Below are 22,816 nucleotides of genomic sequence, written 5' to 3'. Positions count from 1 at the left end.
TGAAAACTCTAAGGAGTAAATGATGATGACAGTGGCTGTGTAATACGTGCCCAGCATGTTTTCTCTGCAATAGACCCCTTTTTTTGTGTATTTAACAGCTTGTTTCTTTTTACTCCTTTTCACTTGTTGAACTATTTCTTCTCAAGTAGAAATGCTGAAAGAACAATCTGGTCTTCCATGCTTCCTGCTACAGAAATACAAATGCTTCTTGAAGTTTTTTGTTCAACTAATGCTCAGTTATGGTTGGTCCCCTGGCTGAGGTAGCACCTCTCTCACCTGTCACTGGATGAAGACAGATACCCAAGACCTGTTTTTTCCTCCTAAAATCTGCATCCATCAAGATTCATGTATTTGTTGCCTATGTCTTATTTCAAGATAACCACCTTTCAACTTTTGCTAAACCTCCACCACCTACTTGATGAGGTATTGAACATTGTAATTAGTAAAACAGTTCTGTAGTTATTTAGTTTTCTATAGGGAACATAATGCAGTTCAATCACTTCAAGAAACAAAACGTTGCACTTTTTAAAAATTTTATTGTAGAATAGTTGATTTACAATGTTGTGTTAGTTTCAGGTGTACAGCACAGTGATTCAGTTATAAATATACATATATTCATTCTTTTTCAGATTCTTTACCCATATAAGTTATTGGGTAGAGTTCCCTGTGCTATACAGTAGGTCTTTATTGGTTATTTATTTTATATATAGTAGTGTGTATATGTTAATCAAAAACTCCTAATTTATCCCTCCCCTCACCTTTCCCCTTTGGTAACCATAAGTTTGTTTTCAATATCTGTGAGTCTGTTTCTGTTTTTGCAAATAAGGTCATTTGTATCATTTTTAATTATATTCCACAAATGAGTGATATCATATGATATTTGTCTTTCGCTCTCTGGCTTACTTCCCTTAATATGATAATCTCTAGATCCATCCATGTTGTTGCAAATGGTATTATTTCATTCTTTTTTTTATGGCTGAGTAATATTTCATTGTATATATGTACCACATCGTCTTTATCCGTTTCTCTGTTGACGGACATTTAGATTACTTTCATGTCCTGGCTGTTGTAAATAGTGCTGCAATGATCATTGGGGTGCATGTATCTTTTTGAAGTATGGTTTTCTCTGGATATATGCCCAGGAGAGGGATTGCTGGATCATATGGTAGCTTCATTTTTAGTCTTTTAAGGAACCTCCATACTGTTCTCCATAGTGGCTGCACCAATTTACATTTCCACCAGTGTGTGTAGGAGGGTTCCCTTTTCTCCACACCCTCTCCAGCATTTATTGTTTGTCAATATTTGATGATGGCCTTTCTGACTGGTGTGAGGTGATACCTCATTGTAGCTTTGATTTGCATTTCTCTGATAATTAGTGATTTTGAGCATCTTTTCATGTGTTTTTTGGCCATCTGTATGTCTTCTTTGGAGAAATGTCTATTTCGATCTTCTGCCCATTTTTTGATTGGGTTGTTTGTTTTTTTGACATAGAGCTGCATGAGCTGTTTGTACATTTTGGAGATTAATCCTTTGTCAGTTGATTCGTTTGCAAATATTTTCTCCCATTCTGAATGTTGTTTATGGTTTCCTTTGCTGTGCAAAAGCTTTTAAGTACCCCAGACTTCCACTTTGCTGGTTCAAGAGTCATCTCCATTGTAAAATATTTTGTCTACCTTTCTGTTGCCAGCATTATTAGCTCTCTTTGGGGTAACAGAGGTTGGAGAGATGACAGGGAGATGAATGGTGGTGTATGTTTCACAAAGGAGGAAAGTTTGCTGCAAGTTAGGGGAATCACTGCCTACACAAAGATAAGGGGTGGTCTAGGCTGCTTTGAAAAGAGAATGCTGGAGGGCTCACCTTGGATCATGCACTAGCATAAGTGACTTATATGTGCCTCAGTAAAATATCAGTATTCTACATATAATGGAGTTTTGATTTTTCTCAGTAATAGTCAGACTCATCAGTGTTAAATCCATAATGCCGAGGATATTCCACTCTGAAGAAAAAAAAAGGTGACTAAATAATTCAGTTGCTTATAAAGCACTAATATTTAGTACTAAAAAGACATGTCAATACCACGTGTATTTATTTTATGTTAACTAAAAGCTATGTTGATGATTAAGCTTGTAATAAGTTCAGGAGTTTTAACTAAGAAGCCCATCAGTATGGAATCTTAGGGCTAGAAATTTTTTTTATTAAATATCCTAGAAGGTATGATATAAAAATTAAGAAATTTATCTTTATGTGTTTTGTTGGACCCATATTGGTATTCTTAGTTTATTTCATATCATGAATTTATATTTGGCAAAACTGATTCTTGAAATGAGATACTGGAATTTAATATAGCTCTACTGGTGTTGTGGAACCCTTCTTTAACAGTAACTTACTGGATCCTCTTTTGCTAAAGTTACCTGAGATTTCAACTAAAATGCAAAATGCAGAAATAAAATACATCAGTGTAAATTGTCAGCATTTTTATATAGCTAAGCCCACAAGGGGCCTATCGAACAATATATGTCGGTTTTATATTCAATTGTAATAAAAAAATAAAAAGTAATAGTTTGCCAGCTTCTAATGAGTATTGTAATTTGTTTATCTACAATGGCATGTTTTGAGTTTTGAAGCATGCTTAGAAATCCTTCAGGGTTCCCAGTATGAGCCCCGAGGTGGATTGAATTTATGTGCACCTGTGATAGTGGCGATCTAGACCAAATTCAGACAAACAGTAGGCACACTCAGTATAGACTTATCCATTCTAAGGTAGATTCTCTGGGGAAAACAGAAATTACCTATACTTAGCCTAGAGGCATCCTAAGCCTCAGATGCCAATGGTAAATTAAGTAGACAATCAACTAGATACACCATCCTGGTTGTCACACTGAGAATGTGTTGTCCACACCGAGCATCATTTCCTTCACATTTTCTGCATAATTTTTCCTTATTCCCTGATTGCCCTTCTTACTTTTCTAGGCCTTTGTGGCCACATCCCCTGTGTTTCCATAATTCAGGCATGAGTTTTAATAGAATGCATTATGAGAATTTTTTTCAAAGTAATTATAATTACTTTTCAGAATTAGAATGCCAGGCCCATACTGGCATAGTCCAGACTCTCTCTCACAACCTACTATGGTCATAAAGAAAATGTAGCCTCCTTTCCTTCGGTGCTAATGTATTTGAAAATTGATTACTTTGTGGATATTCTCCAATCCATACACATAAAGAAGTTTCCTTTATCTTTACTCCTTTTACAATGAAGAGAAGTGTTCTCCATCTGAAGAATAGTGGAGACCCCCTCAACTTCATTTCTGACTTCTTTGATTTTACTTTGCTCTCAGGATATTTTACTATTTGTTGATTTAACACCCTAACTCTAGAGTAACCTAGGACCTGCCCTAGCCCTGAATGTTGTGTGTGATTACAGTTATGTCCTGGTCAAAATTTTGGGGTACAACTTTACCATAGGCAGTAAAAAGTAAAAGATAAATAAATAAGGAAATAAAAATGAACTAGATTATTTTGCTGATGAACAACTGCTTAGACTGCAGGGCTTAAGGGCTCATCCTTCCTAACTCATGACTTGCTACCCTGAGGTAAATTTCCCTAGCATCATCTTCATCACCTAGTCCCTTAAAAGGTACTTGAAACTTCCTGTCAGAATTTTATTTCTTGTTTTCAGAGTTACTCTCTAGCAGGGATGGGACCTTATCCATGCACTTAACAATGCATTTCTATCAGGAAAAAAAAGAACTGTACATTTGGAAATTTGTTCTAGCAGAATAAGTTTCAGCATTTATATGTAAGCCAAAAAAAGATTGTAAAATGTTTATGCTTCCTTCACAAACTGTGCTAAGGGTTGATGATGTTTTTGTCACCTAGTAGAGGCAAAGTGCTAGCATAGAAGACTGTCCAGTGTCTTTTAATAGATTTTTTTTTTGGCTGGTAGATTAGACTTGAGAGAAGATTTTAAGTGCAAGATTATTTTTATACACTGTTTTCATCTCAAATATTTGTGTAAGTTGTTAAATAAAAATAGGACATTTAAAATAGTTTTAAATTATAGGCACTTTATGAATCAGTTTGCTTTTCTTTTTGGTAAATCTTTCTTTTCCACAGGTACATATCCATATCATTCTTACTACTTTGGGGGCATAAATTAAGTTTAACTTCGTAAACAACTTCTTGTAAGGTTTTGTTACTATTTTTTTTTCTTAGAAAGAGTTCTGATATTCTATCACTTGGTTTCATATTTATCTTTTTATAGATGTTTGACTAGTAATATGTAATAATAGTACTATCAGTGGTGCCCTTAAGTCTAACCATTTGCATAAAGGGCTAAAGAAGTATATATAAATTAAAATCTAATTAACAACAAAGGAAATGAATAAACCCATAGTAAGCAAGGCTTCATAGCTCAAAACCAATTAGCTCAAAATCCATAGCTCAGATAATAAAAGGAAGCATTTTTCTATAGAATGAAAAGATAGTTTTCTAACTAGGGTAAGGTCACTTGTGAAGCTGAAGTGATTCATGTTGATAAGGCACTGAAATTGAAAGGCAAGTCTTCAGCATTGCCTTTAACAAAGATAGGCAGTACATACTAAATATTCAAGATCTATATGAGGAATGAATAAAGAGTTTTCAAATGGACATGGCAAACACATGGATTAGTTCTTAAGGACAGGGTCATGTCCATTCATTTTCTGATTTAAAGAGAGCTATTTTTACTTATCATGTTGATTATTATTGAATATGTCAAACAAAAAATGATTGTGGATAATATAACATTTTGCCAAATGGTGCATGCATCCCCTATTTTACATATCCTTATCAACTAGATATTGACATGTTTAAATTTTTCCCAAGCTGATAAGTGTGAATTTTTATCTCATATTAATTTCCATTTCCATGATAATAGATCTTTATTCATGGTCCCTTTTATTTGTTCTTCTATGAATTATCTGTTCATGCCTTTTGCCATTATTTTGACTGAGCTGTGAGTCTAGTTCTTATTTTCTCCTATATATTCTTTTAAAATGTTAAAGTTTTGCTCCTCCACGTTTAGTTCTCTTAATAAACCTGGAAATCATCTTTAAGTTATTTTTTTTTAAATAGAGTGTTTTAGAACAAGTAAACAAGTATCCACCATTTAAAAATGTCTGTCTTTTCCCTACTCATCTGTACTGCTACCTCTATTATGTATCAAGATTAATATATGGACATGTATTTCTGGGCATTCTTTTCTGTTATTTCCTTCATTTGCCAATTCCTGTGCCAACACCATACATCTCAATTACTGTAGATTTATAATTAGCATTGACATGTGGTAAGGCAAAGCACCCTACCTTGTTTTTTAAAATTTTCTTAGATAATCCTAACCCTCTGTTTGCATGTGAATTTTAGGTAAAATTTATAAAAGCCTCATTTAAAAACTGTTGGTATATTTATTGGGATTATATTGAACTTAATTTGGGAGAAATGACAACTTAGCTTGATTTTTTAAATTTTTAATTGTGCCTTATTATATTGGTTGTTCTTAACTTTAATAAAAATACTTCTAAAGCTTTAGGTTCACTTTTCATCTTGCTGAAATATATCCTTCAGTAATTCAGTGAACATGCAGAGGTAATAATCTTTCTTGGTCTTTGTCTGAAAATGTTCTGAGTAATAGTTTTAGTTAAAATTCTAGGTCAGCACATTTTTTCATGTTATTCTTTTCATGTTATTATTTCATATGCTTATTTTCAGTCACAAAGTTAGATTAGATCTTTTGAAGAGTCTGACAGTCATTCCCTTAGACATAACCTGCATTTTCCTAATATGTCTTCAGGTGTGTTACTTTATCGTGATGTTCTACAGTTTCACTATAGGGCATCTGGGTGTAAATTTATCTTTTTCCTGCTTGGTACTCACAGTGCACTTTGAACTGAGTACTCTTGTCTATCCTCAGTTCTGTAAGATTATCAGCTATTGTTTTTAAATCTTTCTTCTCTGTAATTCCACCCATTCACTTCTATAGGAACTCTTGTTTTTTAATTGAATTTTACCGTCTAATTTTGTTGTTGAAAACACTCAACATATTCATTTTAATTTTTTTACAGACACTTCTGTGAGAATGATTTTATCTAGACTGAGTCCTTGGAATCATTGTGGTGGTAGTGGTGAATTTCTGCCTTTTTTAGGTTTTTATTTAAGTGACAGGTTTCTGGATCCTTTTAATTGAAGAAATTTGCTTTTATTGTCATGGTTTTTGTTATGTCTTTTCTTCTCTTTGTTCCTCCCTTTATTCCTCCCTAACTTTGATGTTGTCCCCATATGTCTCCTGGAATCGCAATCTAGATGGAGATAGCATCTTGGGGTTCCTCTGTTGTGGTGGTGATTAGAGATACTGAGGGCTGTACTCAATCCTTTATCTTTGGGGTTGTTTTCTGCGATCATGGTGGGTTTTTTCCTTCTCATATCACTAGTTTAATAGTTTTCTATAAAGTTAGAGGCTCAGGCATCAGGTCAGCAGAATTTTCAAAAACTTAGTCCTTTCAAGAATGATCACTGGGTAGGCCTTCATTTTAACCTGTGACTTCAAGCAGTGATCTTAACTCTGGTTCCTTCCTTACATGTAGACTCTTAGTGAAGGAGTGGAAATGCAGTGACACTATGTGTCTGGGGAAAAGAGCCTATTAGGACCTGTAGCTACTTTGTCTGATCCACAGAGATGTCAAGCTTGAGTCTAAGCCCTGCTGTGTTATTATGCTTTTTTTCCTCTTTTTATATTTTCTTCAACAGTGCTGTGTATTTTAAATAGGTAATATGTATCAGGCATGAAATTGTCATGCCATCTCAACTATAGAGGTTTAATGTTTTATATTTAATCTCCTGGTATTCATTAACTTCAGAGTCAATTAAAATTAAAATCCACATTCATATACTGCTCATATATTAATAGAAGATACACCAGATCATTATGTTTTAGGGGACAGTATACGCATATTATTGTGACACACTAAAATTAACACAAAGGCTTCTCTTTTGTCTGTGTCTTCTATATCAAAGAGTATCCAAATTTAAAAGTGTAATGATTTTGCAGGAATTTGAGCTAATATACATAAATCTGGCTTAAATGATTCTCCTCTGTGCTTCCCAAACACCAGTAGTTCCCCTAATGAACCTGCTTTTAACTGCTGTTTTTTTGTATTTGCATCACCCTCTAGAATATAGGCTCTAGAGACCTAGGACTGATGTCATATGTGTGTGATTTGTTGTTGTTACTGTTGTAATTTTCCATCATACTCCTCTCAGCTAGCATGATACCTAGCAATTAGGCCGACAAATGCTAATTGAAGAAATGAGCATTGAGGGGACATGCAGGCATAGATACAATTTCTGTACTGCAGTGCCTTGCAGGCTATCATCAACAAAGTAGGCTGGCAATAAGTTTTCTGTTTTTTTTTAAATAAATAAGTATATAAGGTGATAAGCACAGAAAAACAGAATGGATGCTGTAAGAATATATAACAGTAAACTAATCCTTTTTCACTTTTGAGACAATTTCATATTAAGCTGATACAAAACATTTTCTTTTCAGTAAGTCATTTTATGAATTTCCTAATAATATTGATATAAGTACAACAGAAAATATGCATATAGTATTTTACATTTTCAAACCATAATGATTATTTCTTAAAGAGATACCAACCTGATGTAGAACTTATTATTTTTCTCTTGTTATTTTCCTGCTTTTAATTATTTGATGGTCTTATGAAAAGATACAATTTGAATATTTTTAGTACAGCAATGCTGTTGTCTATGTTATTGAAAAGTAAGTGGATGAAAGAGTGTGAAAATTTATTTCTATTCAGTCTTTGGGTTTCTGAGTGTTTCTTAAAGACTAAGAAAACTACCACTTTAGAAAAGGAAGATTATTATTGCTTTAAAAAGTATTTTTCTAATACATACCTATTAGGATGGTCAAAACCAAAATACTAACAGCACCGAATACTGGCGAGGATGTGGAACAACAAGAGCTCTCACTCATTGTTGGTGGGAATGCAGAATGGTGCAGCTACTTTGGAAGATAGTTTGGTGGTTTCTTAATAAACAAAACATACTCTTACCATATGATCCAGCAGTTACACTCCGTGGTATTTACCGAAATGAGTTGAAAACATGTCCACAAAAAAAGCTGCACATGGGGCTTCCCTGGTGGCGCAGTGGTTGAGAGTCCGCCTGCCGATGCAGGGGACACGGGTTCGTGCCCCGGTCCGGGAAGATCCCACATGCCACGGAGCGGCTGGGCGCGTGAGCCACGGCCGCTGAGCATGCGTGTCCGGAGCCTGTGCTCCGCAACGGGAGAGGCCACAGCAGTGAGAGGCCTGCGTACTGCAAAAAAAAAAAAAAAAAAAAGCTGCACATGAATGTTTATAACAGTTTTGTTCACAATTGCCAAAACTTGGAAGAAACCAACTTGTCCTTCAGTACGGTAGTGGATCAGTAAACTGTGGTACATCCAGGCAATGGGACTATTATTCAGCACTAAAAAGAAATGAGCTATCAAGCCTGGAAAAGACATGGAGTAAACGTAAATGCATATTGCTAAGTGAAAGAAGCCAATCTGAAAAGACTACATACTGTTATGATTCCAACCACATGGCATTCTAGAAAAGGCAAAGCTGTGGAAACAATCAAAGGGTCAGTGATTTCCAGGGGTTGGAGGCAGAAAGTGGTAAATAGGCGGAACACATTGGATTTTTAAGGCAGTTAATGACTCAGTTTGATAGTATAGTGGTGGATACCTATCATTATACTTGTGTCAAAATCCATAGAATATATAACACCAAGACTGAACCCTAATGTGAACAATGGACTGTGGGTGATGCTGTATCAATATAGGTTCGTTAACTGTAACACATGGACCACTCTCATGTAGAAATCTGGTGTGCATATTGGGGAACAGAGGATGTATAGGCAATCTCTGTACATTCCTCTCAATTTTGCTGTGAACCTAAAACTCCTCTAGAAAATAAAGTCTATTTAAAAAAATATTTATTAGGACAAGACATGTTGTTTTAAGGACACTTTTAAAACATGCTCAGTATAGTACCATATGCTCTGGAGTGTATAATAATTCCTTTGAAAGTGCTTATCATCAAACATGTATATTTAAATGACTCATTCATATAATAGTAGATATTTTATTTTCCCCTTCTGAATATATTTAATATAATTAATTCAACCTGGTATTATTCTGGCTGCTATTCAAAGCCTCATGCGTGTTTTTATTTAATTTGTCACTTGTTCCCTTTACAACATCTTGGCTATTTAATAAGCAGTTACAAAAGTCAAGAGAGCCTTGCCCCAACGTGAGTCTTAATTGAATATGTACTACATAATAGAATTAATTCAGAACAAACCACCAATGGCGGATGATCCTTCAGTTACGAGCAAAGCCGCGGAGGGAGAGACTGTGTAAAGATGTTAAAATGATGGCAGCAAAGGACCTTGGAGTATCATATGATATCATTGTATAAGGGCTTTAAGGACACCCCAGGCTAAAGTAGAAAAAGATGTCTCTAGGGCCAAATGCTGTCATTTATTTGCCAGTCATTTCACCTTAAGAGCAATGAAAATTTTTAGATAAATGTTTCTATCATCTTCCCTCAAGTCTTTTAGGAAATCTTGGAAATTCTGTCTCTAAGAAGAATAAGGAATGTAATGATAACCTTGGAAAATTATATCAAAATACTCAGTATGTTATTTCTTTTGTGTTTGATGAAAACTATTACTAGCAGCAGATCTTTTGTTGTTGTTGGTATAATTGACAGTTTTCTGTGCAGGTAGTTCTCAGGTGACTAGGTGAAAACACTTAAAAACATTTACAATATGCTTCCGAACTGGAACGCTTTAGTGTAGTTATATCTGTGATATGAATGACATTCAGTAAAACATTATAGCAGATCTTTTAGGGAGATTTGACAGGATGACAGTACAGTTACTCACAGTTCAGACTACCACAATTCAGAATGTAATGAGCCATAATGCTATTATTTTTCACTTTAGAATTTTAATGTTGTGTTTTGTACAGTTTTTAAAATATCATGCATAAAACATTGGGCTGAAACAATAGCAAGTTGTATATTCATGTCATTAGGAGCCAACACTCTAATAACTGTAGGAGACAATGGAAATTTTTCCTCAGACTCTTGTGGAAACTGGTAACAAGAATAACTGCTGTGGGAATGATCCCATTTCTGAAAGGCATTCTGGCCAGATCTGTAGATACTATAGTTTGATCTTTTGTGCTGGTGGGAATCTCTATAGATGCAGCTAGAGTGAGTAGGACATTTGAGGCTATGGCATCTTTAGTGATAGGGTGATTTCTTTTTTATTCATCCTCAATGCCCACCAGAAAAAAATGCATTCCTCTGATAGTGAATTGACCACTAACTAAATGTGAAGGAAGGCAAGAGACTTAGAAGAATAAAAAGGATGACTGTGGGCTTCCCTGGTGGCGCAGTGGTTGAGAGTCCGCCTGCCGATGCAGTGGACACAGGTTCATGCCCCGGTCCAGGAAGATCCCACATGCCGCGGAGCGGCTGGGCCTGTGAGCCATGGCTGCTGAGCCTGTGCGTCCGGAGCCTGTGCTCCGCAATGGGAGAGGCCACAACAGTGAGAGGCACACGTACCGCAAAAAAAAAAAAAAAAAGGATGACTGTGCAAAATGGGATATCCTACAGGAGCATTTAAAAAGAACAGGGCTCTCTAATAACTTAGATTTGCTTCTATTATGGTATGACATAATTTCATCATCATGATTACTAACAGATGGAGTGATATATTTTATTTCCGAATATTAATACAAAACAGCAAAGTGTAAGAGTCGAATGAGAACGATGCTGCATAGCCTATTTAATAGTGTTTATGTGGCACTAGACAAGTATGGCTAAATTAATCTCTTAGAATGAACCATCATTGAAAGAACAGTTCTGTCAAGTAATGCCATTTACTCTCCTTATTAACATACAGAGCCATTCTGTTGGATCGCCTAGCCTGGTGAGCTTATTAGGAAAATCACATTGGTTTAAGCAAAGAACTCCTCTGACCTTTCTAAATGAAAATGGCATGATGCTAAAAATAATTGGTAGAAGGACCATCTCTACACACAGAATGGCTTTTTGCAATCAACTACCATATTGAGAAGAAACTTTTATTTTTTTATGTTAGGAATACACAAGGTTTTCTGTTTTCTAATTAAAGGGAATGAAGGTGATGTAGGTAGTATTTATATTCAATGCAAATAGCACCCTCTTTCCTGCAGTGGGTATTTGTCAGAAATGGATACCTTTTTCCACGTTGGTCTTCAGAAACCCCTTGATAACACCAAAAGAGCAACTATGCCTTTTTGAAAATAGGAAAATTGCAAGTAAGTTATATTTAAAATCTCTGAATTTTTTTCACGTATTATAAGATGGTGACTAGGGGTGTGCTCAAGATGTGTTACTCAGTTATGTATTTATGAAGGGGCTAAAGACATCTGGATATAGCTTTTCATTAATGCCAAAGAAGGAAGTCTTTTATAAGAAGTAATAGGAAAAATTAATGGTGGTATGCATAGTCACAATATCTTAATACTGTATGTTTTATTTTAAAATGAAACATTTCCTTTACCATTTAATAATTAAAATCTAAAGTGAATAATTTTGAGGATGTACACAATAATCATTTTTTTCCCCAAATGTATTTCTCCAACCACGTGTTGGTTTAAGAATTCAGTAAACGGTTGTATCTGAAACCTAAAATTAAAATATGAATATAGTTTTTCTTCGGAGATTTGTGACAATATACATTCTCAGCTGAAAAGTAAGTTTCTATTTTAAATCAGAATTAATGTGTAGTTTATGACTGTTTTAAAATATGTGTTAAACCTCTTCTCATCCTAGCACAGAATGAAATGATTTTAAAGCATTTTTATTGATCATATAAGCTTGCAGTCATACTTTTCTAGGGAAAAATATTTAGAGAAATATAACCATACTTGAGGCTTGAATAGTGTTACCATCAAACTCAAGGATAATTTCCTCTTTTTGTGTGCCTGTTGATAACTAATTTTTAAACATTAAGTACTATACATTATAATACATTACACTATGACTTCTCTATGTTTTGCCCTTCAGTTGTACCTAGTATATTTGTTTGTATTTTGAACTAGACCAAAAATATCTGGAAGGAAATTTGTTGCTGTATGCACATCATGCAGCATGCTGGCTTGTGTATGCAGATGGAAAATAATTAGACAATTGAGAACACATGATAACATTTTATTTTTTTACATAAATGTGTAAAATGACTTTTCCTTGATTATGGATATAAATATTATGAAATGTAACTGAGTTTGTGAGACTGTCAATAAACCAAAGTGTCTGTGAAATCTAAACTCTCACTCAGACATACGATTAAACTGTCAATAGTAAAAGGACAAAACTAGAATCCTACTTAAGTTGTGAAATTTTTCTTCGTTGGTACGTATAATCACCAAGAAATTAGTCTTTAGCTAATACCCATTTAACACAGGCAGACACAGGATAATTTTAAACCTCATATACAAGTCCTAAAGGAGTGAGGAGTGCACAATAGGAAAGAATTAATCTGTGATGGCCTGTCTAGAGTATGAAAGCTTTGAAGTCTTTTGAATCCAAACTGCTAGGCAAAGATCTACTGAACAGGAAAGGGAGTATCAGCAGGTTAAAATGCTATCTAACGTATTGTTATTTTACAGAGGTCTCTGCCACTAGAAGCTTTGCATCATGCCCTTATAGGAAGGCAGATATATATGGACTAGCTTGTAGAATAAGTCCAACCATTTTAATGGTAGCTCAGATAATAAAATTCACTAATAGGTGTTGTGGTATTTTATCAATTCTTTTTTAGTGTAGCGTTACATAAAATCAAGGATGTAAATGGAATTAATTGGTTAAAGAAATAATTCTTCAGGTAGGCCATAGAAAAAGAGAATTTTAGAGTTGGAATTCATTTGAGAGATCATTCAGTCCTGTTTACAGGTTAGAAAACTGGGGAGCCAGAGAAGTTAAGTAACCTGCCTAAAGCTTTGAAGTTATTAGAGCATAAAAACCAGATATATATCCTGCTTTATTGGTCTTCCTATCATATTCTTCCCATTTTTGTTTTGAAGATAATCAAGTGGTGTTTGTTATGCAGTTAAAAGTTTAAGAAAGTGTTTATATAAATCCGATTTATATCATCACACTTGACTAATATTAAAATATTTTTACCAACAAATATTCATGGAGTGCCTTTCATAGGAAATATGAGTGGTGATATCTTTTATAAAAATTATTTGTATTGGGCTTCCCTGGTGGCGCAGTGGTTGGGAGTCTGTCTGCCGATGCAGGGGACATGGGTTCGTGCCCCGGTCCGGGAAGATCCCACGTGCCTTGGAGCGGCTGGGCCCGTGAGCCGTGGCCGCTGAGCCTGTGTGTCTGGAGCCTGTGTGTCCGGAGCCTGTGCTCTGCAACGGGAGAGGCCGCGGCAGTGAGAGGCCCACGTACCGCAAAAAAAAAAAAAAAAAAAAAAAAAAAAAAAAAAATTATTTGTATTGAAGTTGTGTTACTTTCAGGTGTACAGCAAAGTGATTCAGTTATACATACACATATATCTATTTTTTCAGATTCTTTTCCCTTATAGGTTATTACAAAACACTGAGTATGTTTTCATGTGCTATACAGTAGGTCCTTGTTGGTTATCTGTTTTATATATAGTAGTATGAATATGTTAATCCCAAACTCCTAATTTATCCCTCCCCCCTTTCCCCTTTGGTAACCATAAATTTCTTGTCTATGTCTGTGTGTATGTTTCTGTTTTGTACATAAGTTCATTTGTATCATTTTCTTTTTTAGATTCCACATACGACTGATATCATATGATATTTGTCTTTCTCTCTCTGGCTTACTTTCCTTAATATGATAATTTCTAGGTCCATCCATGTTGCTGCAAATAGCATTATTTCACCCTTCTTTATGGCTGCGTAATATTCCATTGTTAAATGTACCAGACATTCTTTATCCATTCCTCTGTCGATGGACATTTAGGTTGCTTCCATGTTTTGGCTATTGTAAATGGTGCTACTATGAACATTGGGGTGCATGTAGTTTTTCAAAGTATGGATTCCTCTTGATGTATGCCCAGGGGGATTGCTGGATCATATGGTAGCTCTGTTTTTAGTTTTTAAGGAACCTCCATACTGTTCTCCATAGTGACTGTACCAGTTTACATTTCCACCAGCAGTATAGGAGGGATCCATTTTCTCCACACCCTCTCCAGCATTTACTGTGTGTAGACCTTTTGATGATGGCTATTCTGACTGATATCTCATTGTACTTTTGACTTGCATTTCTCTAATAATTAGTGATATTGAACATTTTTTCATGTGTGTTTTGGCCATCTGTATGTCTTATTTGGAGAAATGTCTATTTAGATCTTCTGCCCATTTTTTAACTGGGTTGTTTGTTTTTTTTTGTTTTTGATATTGAACTTTATGAGCTGTTTTTATATTTTGGAGATTAATCCTTTGTTGGTCGCATCATTTGAAAATATTTTCTCCCATTCTGTAGGTTGTCTTTTTGGTTCGTTTATGGTTTCCTTTGCTACGCAAAAGCTTTTAAGTTTAATTAGGTCCCATTTGCTTATTTTTCTTTTGATTTCCATTACTTTAGGAGACAGATCCAAAAAATATCGCTGCAATTTATGTCAAAGAGTGTTCTGCCTATGTTTTCCTCTAGGAGTTTTATAGTATATGGTCTTATATTTAGATCTTTAATCCATTTGGAGTTTATTTTTATGTACGGTGTTAGGAAATGTTCTGATTTCATTCTTTTACATGTATCTGTCCAGTTTTCCCAGCACCACTTATTGAAGAGACTGTCTATTCTCCATTGTATATTCTTGACTCCTTTATCAAAGATAAGGTGACAATATGTGCGTGGGTTTATTTCTAGGCTTTCTATCCAGTCCATTGATCTATGTGTCTGTTTCTGTGCCAGTACCATACTCTTTTGATTACTGTAGCTTTGTAGTATAGTCTGAAGCCAGGGAGCCTGATTCCTCCAGCTCTGTTTTTCTTTCTCAAGATCTCTTTGGCTATTTGGGGTCCTTTGTGTTTCCATACAAATTAAAAAAAAAATTTTGTTCCAGTTCTGTGAAAAAATGCCATTGGTAATTTGATAGGGATTGCATTGAATATGTAGGTTGCCTTTGGTAGCATAGTTATTTTGACAATATTGGTTCTTCCAATCCAAAACAGAGTTTATCTTTCCATCTTTTTGTGTCATCTTCGATTTCTTTCATCACCATCTTACAGTTTTCGGAGTACAGGTCTTTTGCCGCCTTAGGCAGGTTTATTCCTATGTATTTTATCCTTTGTGATGTGATGGTAGATGGGATTGTTCCCTTAATTTCTCTTTCTGATCTTTCATTTTTAGTGTATAGAAATGCAACAGATTTCTGTGTATTAAATTTGTATCCTGTGACTTTACTGAAATAATTGATGATTCCTAGTAGTTTTCTGGTAGTGTCTTTAGGACTTTCTGTATATAGTATGATGTCATATGTAAACATTGACAGTTTCACTTCTTCTTTTCCAATTTGGATTCCTTTTATTTTTTTTTTTTTCTTCTCTGATTGCTGTGGCTAGGACTTCCAAAGCTCTGTTGAAAAAAAATGGTGAGGGTGGACATCGTTGTCTTGTTCCTGATCTTAGAGGAAATGATTTCAGCTTTTCACTGTTGAGTATGATGTTAGCTGTGGGTTTGTCATATATGGCCTTTATTTTGTTGGGATATGTTCCCTGTATGCCCACTTTCTGGAGAGTTTTTATCATAAATGGATGTTGGATTGTATCAAAAGCTTTTTCTGCATCTATTGAGATGATCATATGGTTTTTATTCTCCAATTTGCTAGTGTGGTGTATGACATTAATTGATTTGTAGATATTGAAAAATCCTTGCATCTCTGGGATAAATCCCACTTGATCATGGTGTATAATCCTTTTAATGTATTGTTGGATTCAGTTTGCTAGTATTCTGTTGAGGATTTTTGTGTCTGTGTTCAACAATGATATTGGCCTACAATTTTCTTTTTTTGTAGTATCTTTGTCTGGCTTTGGTATATAAGGGTGATGGTGGCCTCATAGAATGAGTTCAGAAGTGTTCCTTCCTCTGCAACTTTTTGGAATAGTTTCAGAGGGATAGGTGTTAACTCTTCTCTAAATGTTTAAATGTTTGGTAGTATTCAACTGTGAAGCCATCTGGTCCTGGACTTTTGTTTGTTGGGAGTTTTCAAATCACAAGTTCAATTTCAGTACTTGTAATTGGTCTGTTGATATTTTCTATTCCTGGTTCAGTATTAGGAGATTGTACCTTTATAAGAATTTGTCCATTTCTTCTAGGTTGTCCAATTTACTGGCATGCAGCTGCTTGTAGTAGTCTCTTATGATCATTTGTATTTTTGTGGTGTTGGTTGTAACTGATTTTTCATTCATAATTTTATTGATTTGGGCCCTCACCCTTTTTTTCTTGGTGAGTGTGGCTAAAGGTTTATCAATTCTGTTTATCTTTCAAAGAATCAGGTTTTAGTTTCATTGATCTTTTCTATTGTTTTCTTAGTCTCTATTTCATTTATTTTTGCTCTGATCTTTATGATTTCTTTCCTTCTACTAACTCTGGGTTTTGTTTGTTCTTCTTTCTCTTAGTTGCTTTAAGTGTAAAGTCAGATTGTTTATTTGAGATTCTTGTTTCCTGAGGTAAGCTTGTATTGCTATAAACTTTCCTCATAGAAGTGCTTTTGCTGCATCTTATAAGGTTTGGATTGCCATGTTTTGTTTTCATTTGTCTCCAGGTATTTTTTGATTTCCCCTTTGATTTCTTCAGTGACCCAGTGGTTGTTTGGTAGCATATTGTTTAACCTCCACACATTTGTGGGTTTTTTGCATTTTTTTCTTATAGTTGATTTCTAATCTCGTAGCATTGTGGTTGGAAAAGATGCTATATGATTTCAATTTTCTTAAATTTACCATGGCTTGCTTTGTGACCCAGCATGTAATCTATCCTAGAGAATGTTCCATGTGAGTGGCAATCTCTTTTATCAACATTATTCTGGAATAAGAAGTGCTTTCTCCAGTGGTTTAGAAATGTAATGCTCATTTAACTAAATTTATTTAATAATTATTTCTCTATTGATTTTGTTCAGTATAGTAGTGGTATTTATTTGGAATTAACCCTGGGTGTTTATTTAGGTTTGTTGATTTTAATGACTGGGCCAGTGACATTTGCCCAGTGTTATAAGATTAAATTTTTCGTGATAGTTGCTAAATGTCTGCTCATGATCGAGAGTGTTGCACAAGAAGTTTCTTTGAATATTGTGCCAGAGAGATCACTTCCAGTGCAGTCTCTCTTGCTCATGCATGAATATATAGGGTCTTTCAAAATTAACAACCTGTCCACACCTTAAAATAACACAAATATATAGAAGGATAACATGTAAGAGTAATAAAATGGTATGATTGAAAAAAATTATAATATCCTTTCTTGTAAGTCAGTCTACTCCTTAAATAATCATTCAAGTAGCTTTTAGGTTATTAAAGAAATTCTTGACTTGTAAAAATTATAAACATATCATCAATGGATGGTTTTTTTTTTTTGAGTGAAATAAAAATCTTGATCTAAAACTGAATTTGTTCCCCAGTCTTGTACACATTTTGGATTTTTTCTGACCAAGTACTAATAACTGATACTATGTTATCTATTTATCAGAGCATCCAATCTAAATATTTCTATTTTAGTATGGTGTTGACTATTTTTTCTCTAATTTATTCTTTCTGTGAAGCATTACATAAAATAGTGAACCTTAAAATTGTTGAATATTAAAACTGATTTCAAATGATTTGTATCACCTCTCCACTAAAACAAGAATAGTATGATCAAAATCTATATCAAAATATAGGGAAATATAGGGTAAAAAGACTAAAGGAGGAGTAAAATACCCTTGCATAAGACACATGGAAAAACGTGATAACTATCTTGGCATATGTCTAATATACCCCAGTGCTCCAATTTTAAGGATAATTATAAACGCTAGAATTTGTTGAGGCAATTTTCTTAATTTGATATATCAATCTCTTTTGTAATCCATGATTTTTTATTATAATTTTAAGAGCAAATATTTCAAATTCACTTTAAAAGCATCTAAGTTGTAACAAAATAAATAAATAAATGTACTGAAAAAAACAGTGTCCGTTCTGGACAAACTAACCCATGTGACAGGAAGTAAAGCAAATGTATACGTAATTAATCATTAGAAGTATTACTGAAATTAGGCTTAAAACTGGTCAAGATTACTGTGAATATATTCTCAGATACTTAAATGCAAAATTTTAAAAATATTTTATTTTTTGATGAAATTTTCTTCTTACTATTTACAAAATAATTTTTACTCATATAGAAATGAGTAAAAGTATTTTTTAATTTAATGGATAGTTTCTCATTTATTTTATCAGATATATTAAGAGTTTGGTTTGAAAACTATCTTAAAATATTAATCAAGAGCCATTGCTATTTAATGATGGGATTCTCTGGTTGTCTCTGTGAATAAATTATAATGAAATTTAAAAAATTAATAAATAAGGTAAAAAAATTAATAAATAAGGTAAAAAAATAAATAAATAAGGACCACAGGGTCCTGCTTGGTTTCAGTAGCTTGCCTGTCATTGTTTTAGGCATATCAAGATGACTCCATTCTGGCCAATTACTAGCATAAAAGACACAGAAACAACATGACTGGCCTGGGACAATCATGTTGGCTTCTTTGGGGTTGGCCCATTCCCTGAGCACAATGCTCCTTCATATATGAACAAAATTGGAGTTATGTTAACATAGAAGATAAGGAAGCTGGATGAGCAGATATAAGGATTATTTTTACTTTAAATTGTGTAATGTTAGACACAGATTAGAAATAAGTAGGGTTTGTAATTCTGTATGTTAAATTAGACAAGTTTCTCAATTTTTGTGAGTATTCTTAATCTTACATTTTGATTTAATCTATATTTATTTGTTTTTATTTTTGTTATCTGGACAAATAAATTAGAGAGGACTCACAAGCAAAATATAGTAATATAAAATTCCAAAGTATTGGTCCAACTAATAGAAAGAAAAACTAAGCACTTTGTTTCCAAACATTTATGCAAATCTTGACCTTTACCATTGCTAATTAATCAGCCAAATATGTGTTTGAAATGGTTTAGCCCTGCACATAATATACGACTTTTATTCTTAAGGTTATCTATGCATCTCTTGTCTGGTGCTATTTTGTATATCTAAGGTAGGGAATTTTTCTGCACTATTTCAAGTTAAAATTTATTTTTTTCTTCACAACTACTTTGCTATACACACATAAAGAAGAAATAAAATTTAGAATATGTAATGGATTTTTGTGATTACATTTTTATCTGAAATGTTTTTCTTGTGAATAGTTTTCATTTCTCCACTGTTTAACACACTTGATATTTGGAGGGAAATGTCCACATGTGTAGATGGAGAGTTTAAAAAGCTTTCATTTCAGTTTTCCAAAACTTATACTGAATAAAAATAGACAACACACATTTATATGTATATTTATATATTTGTGTATGTCTTCTACCACATATATACACACATACATACAAATGTAAATTATGAATAGTTTAACTCCTGTATGGAGTATTATACAGGTGTGAATAATATTCCACATAGTGTATGTAAGGCACGTGCCTTAGCAAACTTAGAAGCTGTAACTTTATGACGTTTTAGAGTTCTACCAGTGATGAATTCCCAGATGGATTTAGAACAAGGTAAAATCAATGTTGCATTGTTTCAGTTGCAGAAACTTAACTTGTACTCTTTTTGAATTGCTTTTTTTTCTTTCAAAAAAAAAGTACATTCAGTTTTGGGTTTTGATCTTCCCACTGTCAACATTGACCATATTTTCAACATTTGTTGTATTCTTCATGGATTACAAAATATGCTAGATGTTAAGACTTTTTTCTGGAAAACTTCAAATCACCCAAACTCATAAAAATTTGGAAAATTATACATATTACCTCTATGATACATAGTACTTTCTGTACTATGGAAATTTTCAGAAATGAAAATTTCCAGAAATGGAAATTCTAGCACTTGCATACAATTCTGGTAATATTCTTAGCTGATTTGGCTGCCCAGCCCTCCAGTATTATGGCCATACTTGGAATTCATCATGAAATATTCATCACATCAAAAGTAAGGAGGGGGGCTTCCCTGGTGGCACAGTGGTTGGGAGTCCGCCTGCTGATGCAGGGGATGCGGGTTCGTGCCCCGGTCCGGGGGGATCCCACATGCCACAGAGCGGCTGGGCCCGTGGGCCACGGCCGCTGGGCCTGCACGTCCGGAGCCTGTGCTCCGCATCGGGAGAGGCCGCAGCAGTGAGAGGCCCTAATACCGCAAAAAAAAAAAGTAAGGAGGACAGGGAATTCCCTGGCGGCCCAGTGGTTAGGACTCGGCGCTTTCAGTGCCATGACCTGCGTTCAATCCCTAGTCAGGGAATTATTATCCCGCAAGCTCTGCAGCCAAAAAAAAAAGTTAAAAGAACAAAAATGAGGAGGACAAAGAGAGAAAACTAATATGACAATGTAGAACGGATCTGTTTCACCTGCTAAATTTTCCTTTTATCTTTTCAATGAATAATGAAAAAAGAGAGTTTTATTGATCAACAAATAAGATAAATACAACACATGCAGTTTTATTAATTTAAAAGTTATTGAATATTCAGAGCATTTTCACTCACTTTCTAATTCATTACTTGCTATTTTGCAAGGATTAATTTTTAGTCATTGATTTTTTTGTTCTTCTCACTTTCCAAAGCCCCAAAAAATAACCATGTACATTTAGCTTAAGTATCAATAAAATGTATAATAAGCTAGTGTTATTGAAATACATTAGTTAAAAACTATGATGAAGGAACAAAAAAATCTATATTCTTAAACCACATTTCAGGAAAAATAACTTATATTGTAGTAAAAGTCAAGCTAGTTTCCCTTATCATAAATATTTTTCATGAATTAAAGTTAAGAACGGGAAAAATGTTACATATTTGAAAGCAAAATGTACAAAAAATGTGCTTTTTTGTGTATGATGGCAGGAAGAATAGATCAAAAGTTGTGTTTACCCCCATTTATAGTGATGCATTTGGAAAAGTTTTTTTATCTCATAAGCACACGTTGATAATTTGTTTTGAAAGCGTTTTTTGCATGGCTTCAAGACACTAGAGCTTGCCAATATACTTTCATTGTAAAGCACATTATAAAATGAAGCTTCTTTTGGCTTCTATCAGGCCACAATCAAATAGACTAAAATGTGGTATATCCTTTCATTTCTTTTTATTTCTACAGTATTAGGTAAGATCAGTAGTGCTCAAGAAGCTATGTTCCTGTAAACAGGACAGATACTAATTTCTTCTTTATTAGTCTTTGGAGGAGGTAAATTCTGAGACATTACCTACTCAGTCATAAAACTACTAATCCACCAGTCAAACAGTTTTTTTCCCCAATTGACCATTTCAGGGAAAAAACAAACCAAGGTTAAAGTATCATTTTATTCTAAATAACCACCTTGTAAACTCAGAGAATAAATAGATTGAGCTGAACTCAGAGTCTTAAGAAAATATTTATTTTTCTCTTTAGCCATTATTTACTTTAACTATGTTTGACCAAACTAACCTAACTCCATGCTTATGTAATTCTAAGCAAATTGGCATCTGTGTGTTGAATACTTATTTCAGATTTTATGCTTATCATATTGCTGTCAGCATGCTTTAAAATTATACAACAACAAAACTTTGACTTTGCTGACTTTCTCACCCACTAATGTGATTACTTTATATAATTAAAAAATCGACTATCCATACCAGTGCTTAGCCAAGGAATGGCAATTTTTTTTAAAAGCTATAATTTAAGAAAAATAATTTGACTACATTCTGGAATCTCTTTTTTTATTTTAAACCCGGGTATGTATCTAGTCAGTGCTATTAAAAGTTAACAGATCATTATAAAATCTTTTCAAAAGTAATAAAGGAGGGCCTCCCTGGTGGCGCAGTGGTTGAGAGTCCGCCTGCCGATGCAGGGGACACGGGTTCGTGCCCCGGTGCGGGAAGATCCCACATGCCGCGGAGCGGCTGGGCCCATGAGCCATGGCTGCTGAGCCTGTGCGTTTGGAGCCTGTGCTCCACAACGGGAGAGGCCACAACAGTGAGACGCCCTCGTACCGCAAAAAAAAAAAAAAAAAAAAAGTAATAAAGGAATAAATGAAGAGGTTTTCACACTTTTTCCTCATGAAATGTTCACGTTGCTTCATAGTTATTTCTGTGTCTTGCTACAACTGGAAAATAGTTGTATACATAAGTGCTTCTCAGACTTTAATGTGAATCCAAATTACCTCAGATTTCTGTTAAATTTCAGATTCTGATTCAGTAGCTTTGGGGTGTGCCTGAGATTTAGTGTTTTTTTAGCAAGAATCTTTATGATAGTGATGCTGTTTCTCAGTGAATAGCAAGGGTGTTTTGAGAAAGAGTCTTCTCAGTATTGATGGAAGCCTTCACTTAAACCTAGATACATTTAATTACCTTAGTAATTGTTATCCAGTCCTTTACTCAGCAGATTTTTTAAGCGTTATCTGGTAATACTCTTAAAGCTTATGATAGTACAAAATATGGGGTTTAGAGTTTAACATAACAGGATTCAAAAATCTCA

The sequence above is a fragment of the Delphinus delphis genome, chromosome X (genome assembly GCF_949987515.2).
Source record: "Delphinus delphis chromosome X, mDelDel1.2, whole genome shotgun sequence".
NCBI classification, from domain to species: domain Eukaryota; kingdom Metazoa; phylum Chordata; class Mammalia; order Artiodactyla; family Delphinidae; genus Delphinus; species Delphinus delphis.
This window is presented reverse-complemented; position numbering follows the sequence as displayed.